The sequence below is a fragment of the Bufo bufo genome, chromosome 1 (genome assembly GCF_905171765.1).
Source record: "Bufo bufo chromosome 1, aBufBuf1.1, whole genome shotgun sequence".
NCBI lineage: Eukaryota > Metazoa > Chordata > Amphibia > Anura > Bufonidae > Bufo > Bufo bufo.
Window position 1 is genome coordinate 460350367 of NC_053389.1, and position 12402 is coordinate 460362768.

A 12402-nucleotide genomic window follows, 5' to 3' on the forward strand; every position below is an offset into this window, starting at 1 on the left:
AGTACAAGCGCACGCTGGTAGATGTGCTGCTGCTGGCATTCCCACCTGACAGAGGGGGCGCAGTGGAAGCACAAGGCGAAGGCAGATGAGGAGGAAGAGGTCACCAACGCAGCTGGGGCACTGCCAGCACCTCAGAAGGCAGGGTTAGCATGGCTGAAATGTGGAAAAGCTTTGTCAGCACGCCACAACATCCAGCACCACAAGCTGATATGGAACGTCTTAGCAGGAGGCAGCATTATACCAACATGGTGGAGCAGTATGTGTGCACACGCCTACACGTACTGAATGACGGGTCTGCCCTTTCAACTTCTGGGTCTACAAATTTGGCACATGGCCTGAGCTTGCCTTTTACGCCTTGGAGGTGCTGGTCTGCCCTGCAGTAGTGATGTCCCGAATAGTTTGCCGGCGAATAGTTCCCGGCGAACATAGCTTGTTGGCGTTTGCCGCGGCGGGTGAACATATGCGATGTTCGGTCCGCCCCCTATTCGTCATCATTGTGTAAACTTTGACCCTGTACCTTACAGTCAGCAGACACATTCCAGCCAATCAGCAGCAGACCCTCCCTCCCAGACCCTCCCACCTCCTGGACAGCATCCATTTTAGATTCATTCGGAAGCTGCATTCTTAGTGAGAGGAGGGACAGTGCTGCTGCTGCTAATTTAATAGGGAAAGCGTTAGCTAGGGCAGTGTTCTGTGTCCACAGACTCATCTGCTGTAAGGACAGCGTCCTGACAGCACCCCAAAAAGCCCTTTTTAGGGCTGGTACATCAGTTTGCTTTTTTTTTTTTATACAGTACAGACCAAAAGTTTGGACACACCTCATTCAAAGAGTTTTCTTTATTTTCATGACTATGAGAATTGTAGATTCACACTGAAGGCATCAAAACTATGAATTAACACATGTGGAATTATATACATAACAAACAAGTGTGAAACAACTGAAAATATGTCATATTCTAGGTTCTTCAAAGTAGCCACCTTTTGCTTTGATTACTGCTTTGCACACTCTTGGCATTCTCTTGATGAGCTTCAAGAGGTAGTCCCCTGAAATGGTTTTCACTTCACAGGTGTGCCCTGTCCTGTTTAATAAGTGGGATTTCTTGCTTTATAAATGGGGTTGGGACCATCAGTTGCGTTGAGGAGAAGTCAGGTGGATACACAGCTGATAGTCTTACTGAATAGACTGTTAGAATTTGTATTATGGCAAGAAAAAAGCAGCTAAGTAAAGAAAAACAAGTGGCCATCATTACTTTAGAAAATGAAGGTCAGTAAGTCAGCCGAAAAATTGGGAAAACTTTGAAAGTAAGGGCTATTTGACCATGAAGGAAAGTGATGGGGTGCTGCGCCAGATGACCTGGCCTCCACAGTTACCGGACCTGAACCCAATCGAGATGGTTTGGGGTGAGCTGGACCGCAGAGTGAAGGCAAAAGGGCCAACAAGTGCTAAGCATCTCTGGGAACTCCTTCAAGACTGTTGGAAGACCATTTCAGGGGACTACCTCTTGAAGCTCATCAAGAGAATGCCAAGAAAGTGTAAAGCAGTAATCAAAGCAAAAGGTGGCTACTTTGAAGAACCTAGAATATGACATATTTTCAGTTGTTTCACACTAGTTTGTTATGTATATAATTCCACATGTGTTAATTCATAGTTTTGATGCCTTCATAGTCATGAAAATAAAGAAAACTCTTTGAAATGAGAAGGTGTGTCCAAACTTTTTGTCTGTACTGTATATATATATATATATATATATATATATTGCAGTTGCCTGCCCGTGTGTGAGAGGCTGCAGGCTCACAGACTGTACTGTGTGCACACCATTCATACAGGGTGTCACAGACAGTACCTTGCAGATAAAAAAAGCCAATTTATTTTTTCTCTGTGATATAATCGCAGTTGCCAGACAGTGAGAGGCTGCAGGCTCATAGACTGTACTGTGTCCACTATCCAGGCCACCACTCATACCGTTACAGGGTGTCACACTCACAATACCTGGCAGATAAAAAAAAGCCAATTTATTTTTTCTCTGTGATATAATCGCAGTTGCCAGACAGCGAGAGGCTGCAGTCTCACAGACTGTACTGTGTCCACTGGCCAGGCCACCACTCATACCGTTACAGGGTGTCACACTCACAATACCTGGCAGATTAAAAAAAAGCCAATTTATTTGTTCTCTGTTATATAATCGCAGTTGCCAGACAGCGAAAGGCTGCAGGCTCACAGACTGTACTGTGTCTACTGCCCATTACTTATATAGGGTGGCACAGTACCTTGCACGCATAGTACCACTTATCTAAAAAAAAAATGACAGGCAGACGCAGGCCATCCCGCAGGGGCCGTCGTGGTGCTGTGATTTCCACTGGCCCTGGAATGATGCCCAGTGTTCAGAGGCCACGTACCCTGAACCCGAAAAATTCGGAGAAAATAATTGACTTGCTTACACAGGACACCCAATCTTCAACAGCTTCCGCTAAGAACCTTGACGCACCATCCTCCTCCAGCTCAGCTTCGGTCACCTGCTCTCAAGTTACCACTCTCCCACCCGCCGCCACCACCACGACTACCACCACAGCCACCACAGCCGCTTCACTTGATCCGTCAGAGGAGTTATTTACACATCAGTTGGATGAAATTAGTGATGCGCAACCATTATTGCCAGAGGATGTAGATAACAGGGATATGTCTCAGTCAGGCAGGATTACACACATGAACGTACAGTATGATGATGATGATGATGATGATGTTGTACCCGCTGCTGATTCCTTTGCTGAGGTGTCAGATACAAGTGAAGTGGTTGATGATGACGATGTGTCCATGGATGCTACGTGGGTGCCTGCTCGAAGAGAAGAAGTAGAGGGGGAAAGTTCAGAAGGGAAGACAGAGAGAAGGAGGAGACGAGTTGGAAGCAGGGGGAGGTTGTCACAAGGAGCTAGTGGCACAGTCAGACAGAATCGATCGGCAACCGGGGTCAGGCAGACAGCACACCAATCAATGCATGCTGTTGCCACCACCAGAATGCCGTCATTGCAAAGCTCAGCAGTGTGGCATTTTTTTTGTGTGTCTGCCTCTGATAACAGCAATGCCATTTGCAACCTGTGCCAAAAGAAACTGAGTCGTGGGAAGTCCAACACCCACCTCGGTACAACTGCTTTGCGAAGGCACATGATCGCACATCACAAACGCCTATGGGATCAACACTTGAGTACAAGCAGCACACAAACTCAAAGCCGCCATCCTCCTCCTGGTCCAGCATCTTCAGCCACATCAACCACTGCTGTCCTCCTTGCCCCTTCTCAACCATCCGCCACTCCGTCTCTCGCCTTGAGCAGTTCCTGCTCATCTGCCAACAGTCAGGTGTCTGTCAAGGACATGTTTGAGCGTAAGAAGCCAATTTCACAAAGTCACCCCCTTGCCCGGCGTCTGACAGCTGGCTTGACAGAACTCTTAGCCCGCCAGCTTTTACCATACCAGCTGGTGGAGTCTGAGGCCTTCAAAAAATTTGTCGCTATTGGGACACCACAGTGGAAGGTACCCGGACTAATTTTTTTTTCAAAAAAGGCAATCCCAAACCTCTACTCTGAAATTGAAAAGGAAGTCATGGCATCTCTGGCATACAGTGTTGGGGCAAGGGTCCATCTGACCACTGATACCTGGTCTGCAAAGCACGGTCAGGGCAGGTATATCACCTACACTGCACATTGGGTCAACCTGCTGACAGCTGACAAGCATGGAATGCGTGGCTCTGCAGCGGAATTGGTGACACCGCCACGACTTGCAGGCAGGCCTACTGCCACCTCCTCTACTCCCCCTACTCCATCCTCTTCGATAACCTCCTCGGCTGAGTGCTCCTTTGCTGGGGCTTCTGGCTGCACATCAACTGACTCCCCCCAGCTCCCCAGGGGCTATTCCACATCCCGGATACGACAGTGTCACGCTGTCTTGGGGTTGACTTGCCTTAAAGCAGAGAGCCACACCGGACCAGCACTCCTGTCCGCCCTGAAAGTATAAGTGGATAAGTGGCTGACCCCACACCAACTGGAGATCGGCAAAGTGGTATGTGACAATGGAAGCAATTTTTTGGCGGCATTGAATTTTGGCAAGTTGTCACATGTGCCATGCATGGCACATGTGTTGAATCTCATCGTACAACGCTTTGTGTCTAAGTACCCAGGCTTACAGGACGTCCTCAAGCAGGCCAGGAAGGTGTGTGGCCATTTCAGGCGTTCCTACATGGCCATGGCGCACTTTTCAGATATCCAGCGGCGAAACAACATGCCAGTGAGGCGCTTGATTTGCGACAGCCCGACACGTTGGAATTCAACACTCCTAATGTTTGACCGCCTGCTCCAACAAGAAAAAGCCGTCAACGAGTATTTGTATGACCGGGGTGCTAGGACAGCCTCTGCGGAGCTGGGAATTTTTTTGCCACGTTACTGGACGCTCATGCGCAATGCCTGTAGGCTCATGCGTCCTTTTGAGGAGGTGACAAACCTAGTCAGTCGCACCAAAGGCACCATCAGCGACCTCATCCCATTTGTTTTCTTCCTGGAGCGTGCCCTGCGAAGAGTGCTGGATCAGGCTGTAGATGAGCGTGAAGAGGAAGAGTTGTGGTCACCATCACCACCAGAAACAGCCTTGTCATCATCGCTTGCCGGACCTGCGGCAACGCTGGAAGAGGAGTATGAGGAAGAGGAGTCAGAGGAGGAATGTGGCTTTGAGGAGGAGGAAGACCAACCACAGCAGGCATTCCAGGGTGCTCGTTGTTGTCACCTATCTGGGACCTGTGGTGTTGTACGTGGCTGGGGGGAAGAACAGACCGTCAATGACATCAGTGAGGACGAGGAATGGGAAATGAGTAGCTTGGCACCCAACCTTGTGCAAATGGGGTCTTTCATGCTGTCATGTCTGTTGGGGGACCCTCGTATAAAAAGGATGAAGGAGAACGACCTGTACTGGGTGGCCACGCTACTAGACCCCCGGTATAAGCAGAAAGTGGCGGAAATGTTACCAAATCACCGAAAGTCGGAAAGGATGCAGCAGTTCAAAACCAAACTAAAAAATATGCTTTACACAGCTTATAAGGTTACAGCACAACAGGAATCTAACAGGGAAAGAGGTGAAAGTAATCCTCCTCCTCCCACGACCACGCCGGCAAGGACAGGACGTTTTACAGACGTGTTGTTGATGGAGGACATGCAGAGCTTTTTCAGTCCTACACATCGCCACAGCCCTTTGGGATCCAGCCTTAGAGAACGACTCGACCGACAGGTAGCAGACTACCTCGCCTTAACTGCAGATATTGACACTCTGAGGAGCGATGAACCCCTTGACTACTGGGTGTGCAGGCTTGACCTGTGGCCTGAGCTATCCCAGTTTGCGATAGAACTTCTGGCCTGCCCCGCTTCAAGTGTCCTGTCAGAAAGGACCTTCAGTGCAGCAGGAGGCATTGTCACTGACAAGAGAAGTCGCCTCGGTCAAAAAAGTGTTGATTACCTCACCTTCATTAAGATGAATGAGGCATGGATCCCGAAGGGACTGACAGTGGGGGATACATTTGACTAACAAAAGGCCTGATGACATGCCTTGGCCTCAAAATGGTCCCCACGCTGCTGTATTTAATGTCTGCATACCGGATGACTTTCGTGAATTCTCCGCCACCAACTAGGGTTCAAGCCGCAATGTTTTAGTCACCTTTCTGCCTGGAAAACATCAATTTTTCCGGCTGCTGCTACTACAGCGGCTGCAACAATACCATTATTTTTCAGGCATGTGTATATGCCTAATTTTTCTGGCCTCTGGTGCTGCACTGTGGCTGCAAAAACAAAACAAAAAAAAGGCACAAACATGTATCAATTCCCCTTCGTGATCGTTACCTTGTCGTGGTGAAGGAGCTTGCGTATCACAATGAAGCGATCATCACCTCTACAGGGAGTGCAGAATTATTAGGCAAATGAGTATTTTGACCACATCATCCTCTTTATGCATGTTGTCTTACTCCAAGCTGTATAGGCTCGAAAGCCTACTACCAATTAAGCATATTAGGTGATGTGCATCTCTGTAATGAGAAGGGGTGTGGTCTAATGACATCAACACCCTATATTAGGTGTGCATAATTATTAGGCAACTTATTTTCCTTTGGCAAAATGGGTCAAAAGAAGGACTTGACAGGCTCAGAAAAGTCAAAATAGTGAGATATCTTGCAGAGGGATGCAGCACTCTTAAAATTGCAAAGCTTCTGAAGCGTGATCATCGAACAATCAAGCGTTTCATTCAAAATAGTCAACAGGGTCGCAAGAAGCGTGTGGAAAAACCAAGGCGCAAAATAACTGCCCATGAACTGAGAGAAGTCAAGCGTGCAGCTGCCAAGATGCCACTTGCCACCAGTTTGGCCATATTTCAGAGCTGCAACATCACTGGAGTGCCCAAAAGCACAAGGTGTGCAATACTCAGAGACATGGCCAAGGTAAGAAAGGCTGAAAGACACTACCACCACTGAACAAGACACACAAGCTGAAACGTCAAGACTGGGCCAAGAAATATCTCAAGACTGATTTTTCTAAGGTTTTATGGACTGATGAAATGAGAGTGAGTCTTGATGGGCCAGATGGATGGGCCCGTGGCTGGATTGGTAAAGGGCAGAGAGCTCCATTCCGACTCAGACGCCAGCAAGGTGGAGGTGGAGTACTGGTTTGGGCTGGTATCATCAAAGATGAGCTTGTGGGGCCTTTTCGGGTTGAGGATGGAGTCAAGCTCAACTCCCAGTCCTACTGCCAGTTTCTGGAAGACACCTTCTTCAAGCAGTGGTACAGGAAGAAGTCTGCATCCTTCAAGAAAAACATGATTTTCATGCAGGACAATGCTCCATCACGCGCGTCCAAGTACTCCACAGCGTGGCTGGCAAGAAAGGGTATAAAAGAAGAAAATCTAATGACATGGCCTCCTTGTTCACCTGATATGAACCCCATTGAGAACCTGTGGTCCATCATCAAATGTGAGATTTACAAGGAGGGAAAACAGTACACCTCTCTGAACAGTGTCTGGGAGGCTGTGGTTGCTGCTGCACGCAATGTTGATGGTGAACAGATCAAAACACTGACAGAATCCATGGATGGCAGGCTTTTGAGTGTCCTTGCAAAGAAAGGTGGCTATATTGGTCACTGATTTGTTTTTGTTTTGTTTTTGAATGTCAGAAATGTATATTTGTGAATGTTGAGATGTTATATTGGTTTCACTGGTAAAAATAAATAATTGAAATGGGTATATATTTGTTTTTTGTTAAGTTGCCTAATAATTATGCACAGTAATAGTCACCTGCACACACAGATATCCCCCTAAAATAGCTAAAACTAAAAACAAACTAAAGACTACTTCCAAAAATATTCAGCTTTGATATTAATGAGTTTTTTGGGTTCATTGAGAACATGGTTGTTGTTCAATAATAAAATTAATCCTCAAAAATACAACTTGCCTAATAATTCTGCACTCCCTGTATGAGTGTGTTGGCATGGTTGCCACACCCCAGATGATAAGGCCGTTGCTTCATTATGATCAGACCAAAAGTGATCGGCTGGATAATTTTTCATAGAAAAAACATTAATTTTCTTTTTTTTTTTTTTTTAAGTTGTATGGGTTTTTAATACATAAAATAAAAAATCATAATAAAGTCTCTTAATAGTTTATTAGAAATAATGCAGACAATTTAAAAAATCCCCATCAATTCCAATACAAAGCAAGTACAGAGCTCAGAACTAAATTATTTCAGGATGTCGTAATGGTTCGTTAATTCGACAATGGTTAATCAATTCGACACACGTCCCCAGATAGGGGACGTAACAGGGATTAAACTGATAAGAATAGTACTAGTTAAGACACCACTCATATAGGGTGCCACAGCACATTGCTCCGTGCACGCTCAGTGCCCCAACTTGGGAGTAAGATGACCGACCAAGCTGCTTTTTCCATCTCCCGGTTCCTAAAATCAATTCATTTTGGTGTATCAGAGTTTGGTCTGTCACTGTGAAGGCAGTCGAAGGTACCCGGCCAAATTTTTTTTTTCACAAAAGGCAATCCCTGATATGGGACGTAACAGGGATTAAACTGATAGGAATAGTACTAGTTAAGACACCACTCATATAGGGTGTCACAGCACATTGCTCTATGCACGCGCAGAGCCCCAATTTGGGAGTAAGAGGACCGACCAAGCGTCTTTTTCCATCTCCCGATTCCTAAAATCAATTCAGTTTGGTGTATCAGAGTTTGGTCTGTCACTGTGAAGGCAGTCAAAAGGTACCCGGCCTAAATTTTTTTTCACAAAAGGCAATCCCTGATATGGGACGTAACAGGGATTCAACTGATGAGAATAGTACTACAGAAAATACCACTCATATCGGGTGTGACAGTAAATTGCACGGCGCAGACGCAGTGACCGTGGATTAAAACAAAGGGGAGGGAGCCATCATTTTTTTAACCATCTCCCCATTCGAAAAATCAATTCAATAAATGGACCCCAGATTGGGGACGTAACAGGGATTAAACTGATGAGAATAGTACTACAGAAAATACCACTCATATCGGGTGTGACAGTAAATTGCACGGCGCAGACGCAAAGACCATGGATTAAAACAAAGGGGAGGGAGCCAGCGTTTTTTTAACCATCTCCCCGTTCGAAAAATCTATTCAATAAATGGACCCCAGATTGGGGACGTAACAGGGATTAAACTGATGAGAATAGTACTACAGAAAATACCACTCATAACGGGTGTGACAATAAATTGCACGGCGCAGATGCAGTCACTGCGTCTGCGCCGTGCAATTTACTGTCACACCCGATATGAGTGGTATTTTCTGTAGTACTATTCTCATCAGTTTAATGGATTAAAACAAAGGGGAGGGAGCCAGCGTTTTTTTAACCATCTCCCCGTTCGAAAAATCAATTCAATAAATGGACCCCAGATTGGGGACGTAACAGGGATTAAACTGATGAGAATAGTACTACAGAAAATACCACTCATAACGGGTGTGACAATAAATTGCACGGGGCAGACGCAGTGATCGTGGATTAAAACAAAGGGGAGGGAGCCAGCGTTTTTTTAACCATCTACCCGTTCGAAAAATCAATTCAATAAATGGACCCCAGATTGGGGACGTAACAGGGATTAAACTAATGAGAAGAGAACTACAGAAAATACCACTTATATTGGGTGTGAGAGTAAATTGCACGCCGCATACGCAGTGACCGTGGATTCAAACAAAGGGGAGGGAGCTAGCGTTTTTTTAAACATCTCCCCGTTCGAAAAATCTATTAAATTCACCTTTCGGGGACCCTTGGTGTTGTATGTGGCTGGGTGGAGGAAGAAACCTTCAATGACATCAACGGGACATCACTAGCTTGGTATCCAATCTTGTGCAAATGGGGAGTTTGCGGTTGGGCAAATGGACTGTTTGCGGTTGTTTGCGGTGCAATAAAAGGGGAGTTTGGTCTGTCAATGTCTGTGAAGCGGGCGTAACCCTTACACTACCTGATCGATACAACATCATACCTGATCGTATACAAACACTGGATGTTTTAAACCACGTTGTTCAAAAAAATTTAGGATTGTTAGGTGATTTATGCCCTTTATGGATTAAAACCCAACTCTGTGTCAACTATGTAATTTTCCATGGGTGTTTTGCCATGGAGCCCCCTCCGGCATGCCACAGTCCAGGTGTTAGTCCCCTTGAAACAACTTTTCCATCACTACTGTGGCTAGAAAGAGTCCCTGTGGGTTTTAAAATTTGCCTGCCTATTGAAGTCAATGGCGGTTCGCCCGGTTCGCTCGTTCGCGAACATTTGCAAAAATTTGCGTTCGCCGTCCGCGAACGGAAAATTTTATGTTCACGACATCTCTACCCTGCAGCCAGTGTATTATCTGAACGTGTGTTTAGCATGGCAGGGGGCGTTATCACAGACAAGCACAGCCGCCTGTCCACAGCCAATGTGGACAAGCTAACGTTCATTAAAATGAACCAGTAATGGATCCCACAGGACTTGTCCATACCTTGTGCAGAATAGACATGTATACCGGCCTTAACCAGCCATTATTATACTACAGCGCAATTGCTCATTCTTGTAGTGCTGGATATTTCACACTCTTTTGTAGTGTATCCTAATAAAATAAAAAATTATTAAAACCAAAAACCAGTGTTGGCTACCTCGTCCTCCTCCACCGCTGCTTCCAGCTACACCGCTACGTCAACCGCCTCCTCAAACTCCTACTCCATATGGACCTCCACCTCATGAATCAAGTTTTTTTTTTATTTGTACGTATTTTATTTTATGTAATTTCACTAAATTTTCGGGTGAAATTTATCAATTTTTGGGTGTGATATACCACTGCTCTACCTGGTAGACAGCTTAAAAAAAATCTGTAATTTGTCTGTTACATTTTTGGGTGAAATTCACCAATTTTTGGGTGTGATATACCACTACTATACATAGTAGACAGGTTAAAAAAATTCACTAATTTGTCTGTTACATTTTCGGGTGAAATTCACCAATTTTTGGGTATGATATACCCATGCTCTACCTATTAGACAGGTAAAACATTTTCACTAATTTGTCTGCTACATTTTCAGGTGAAATTCACAAATTTTTGGGTGTGATGTACCACTGCTATACCTAGTCGACTGCTTAATAAATTTCACTAATTTTTGGGTGTGATATACCACTGCTCTACCTGGTAGACAGCTTAAAAAAAATCTGTAATTTGTCTGTTACATTTTCGGGTGAAATTCACCAATTTTTGGGTGTGATATACCACTACTATACATAGTAAACAGGTAAAAAAAATCACTAATATGTCTGTTACATTTTCGGGTGAAATTCACCAATTTTTGGGTGTGATATACCCATGCTCTACCTAGTAGATAGGTAAAAAAAAAAAAAAAATTGTCTTTTACATTTTCAGTTGAAATTTACCAATTTTTGGCTGTGATATACCCCTGCTATACTTAGTCGACTGCTTAATAAATTTCACTTATTTTTCTGTTACTTTCTTGGGTGACATTTTACCATTTTTGCCACGAATAAACCCCTGCTCTGCATAGGTGACAGGGACTTAAATTTCCAAAATTCTACTTTAATTGTCCCTTTCATTCGATCCTTCTGCTTTAATAACTTGTCCCACATTTCCGCTTCATCCCATTGCAACCATTGACCTCCATTGGATAAGGTCTGCCTTTGTCACGCTCCCTCTCCGGCGTGGAACCCTGATTTGCCGATAACCGTGATCAACATGGTAGGCTCAGAAAAGAACATCAAAAGTTGATAGAGAAGATATCCAATTGGATCGTGGACGTCACGGGGACGTGCAATCAGGCAGAAGTTATCTAGAGTCAACAAAGTGGCAGCAGGGCCTCTCCTGTCTAACGTTTCCAAATCCTAAATACTCCAGTGACATTCCCTATAATTTTTTATTAATCATTCCAATAACAGGGCATCTTAATAGTCCTGTATTGTTATTTATAATCACTACCTCCACGAGTCGGGATTGTGTGATTTGCGTGACACCCGTAGTTTACAATGGTTTTGAGCTGACAATTGCATCGAAAGTTGATAGGCCAGACATCCGAATGGATTGTCGCCGTCACGGCGACGTGCCATCGGCCCCAGGTTAACTAGAGTCACTAAAGCGGTAGCAGGCCACCGCCCCTAATGTTTTAGATGGTCAGGTCAGCAGGCCCTTGCTTCTAATGTTTTTGAGGGTCACTAGCAGGCCAATCATAATTTTTAAAGGGTGTGTATGATGCCCTCCTTTATGTGTATGCAGAATGCCTCTTCCTTGTAATTTTTGGCAGCACTTGCACTTTATATACAAGTTAATATGCAGGAAAGAATGTTTTCTATCAATTTCTTCTCTAAAATCGATTTCTTTTTTTCCTTGGTTTTGTGCGTATTATTGTCATTATGTAAAAGTGCCGTACTATTCGGACAACATAGTTCCCAGCAGCGACCAGCGAGTCCAAGATGCATCCATACATCCTCCCCACACTGTTGAAGAACCATTTCGGTGGTGTTACCAACAATTTATGACATTTTTTTTTATGAACCAGGCACCCTCCCATCTTCAGAGCAGGGGGTACCTGGTTTAATGCTCGGGTTCTCCCATGGACTTCCATTATACTCGGGTGCATGGTCGAGCACCCAAATATCACGATGTGTTCGGCCCGAGCCCCTGAGCACTACGGTGCACGATCAACACTAGAGTGTGCTGGATCTGCCGGAGCTATCAAGAAGCCGGCGCCTCTTCATAACTGTGGCGGATCCACTGCCAGCCTAGGGCTTTATTAAGACCGGCATCTAAAACGCCGGTCTTAATAAATGTGCCCCATAGTTTTTAAGGCTAAATAAAGACATCTGTCCGTCC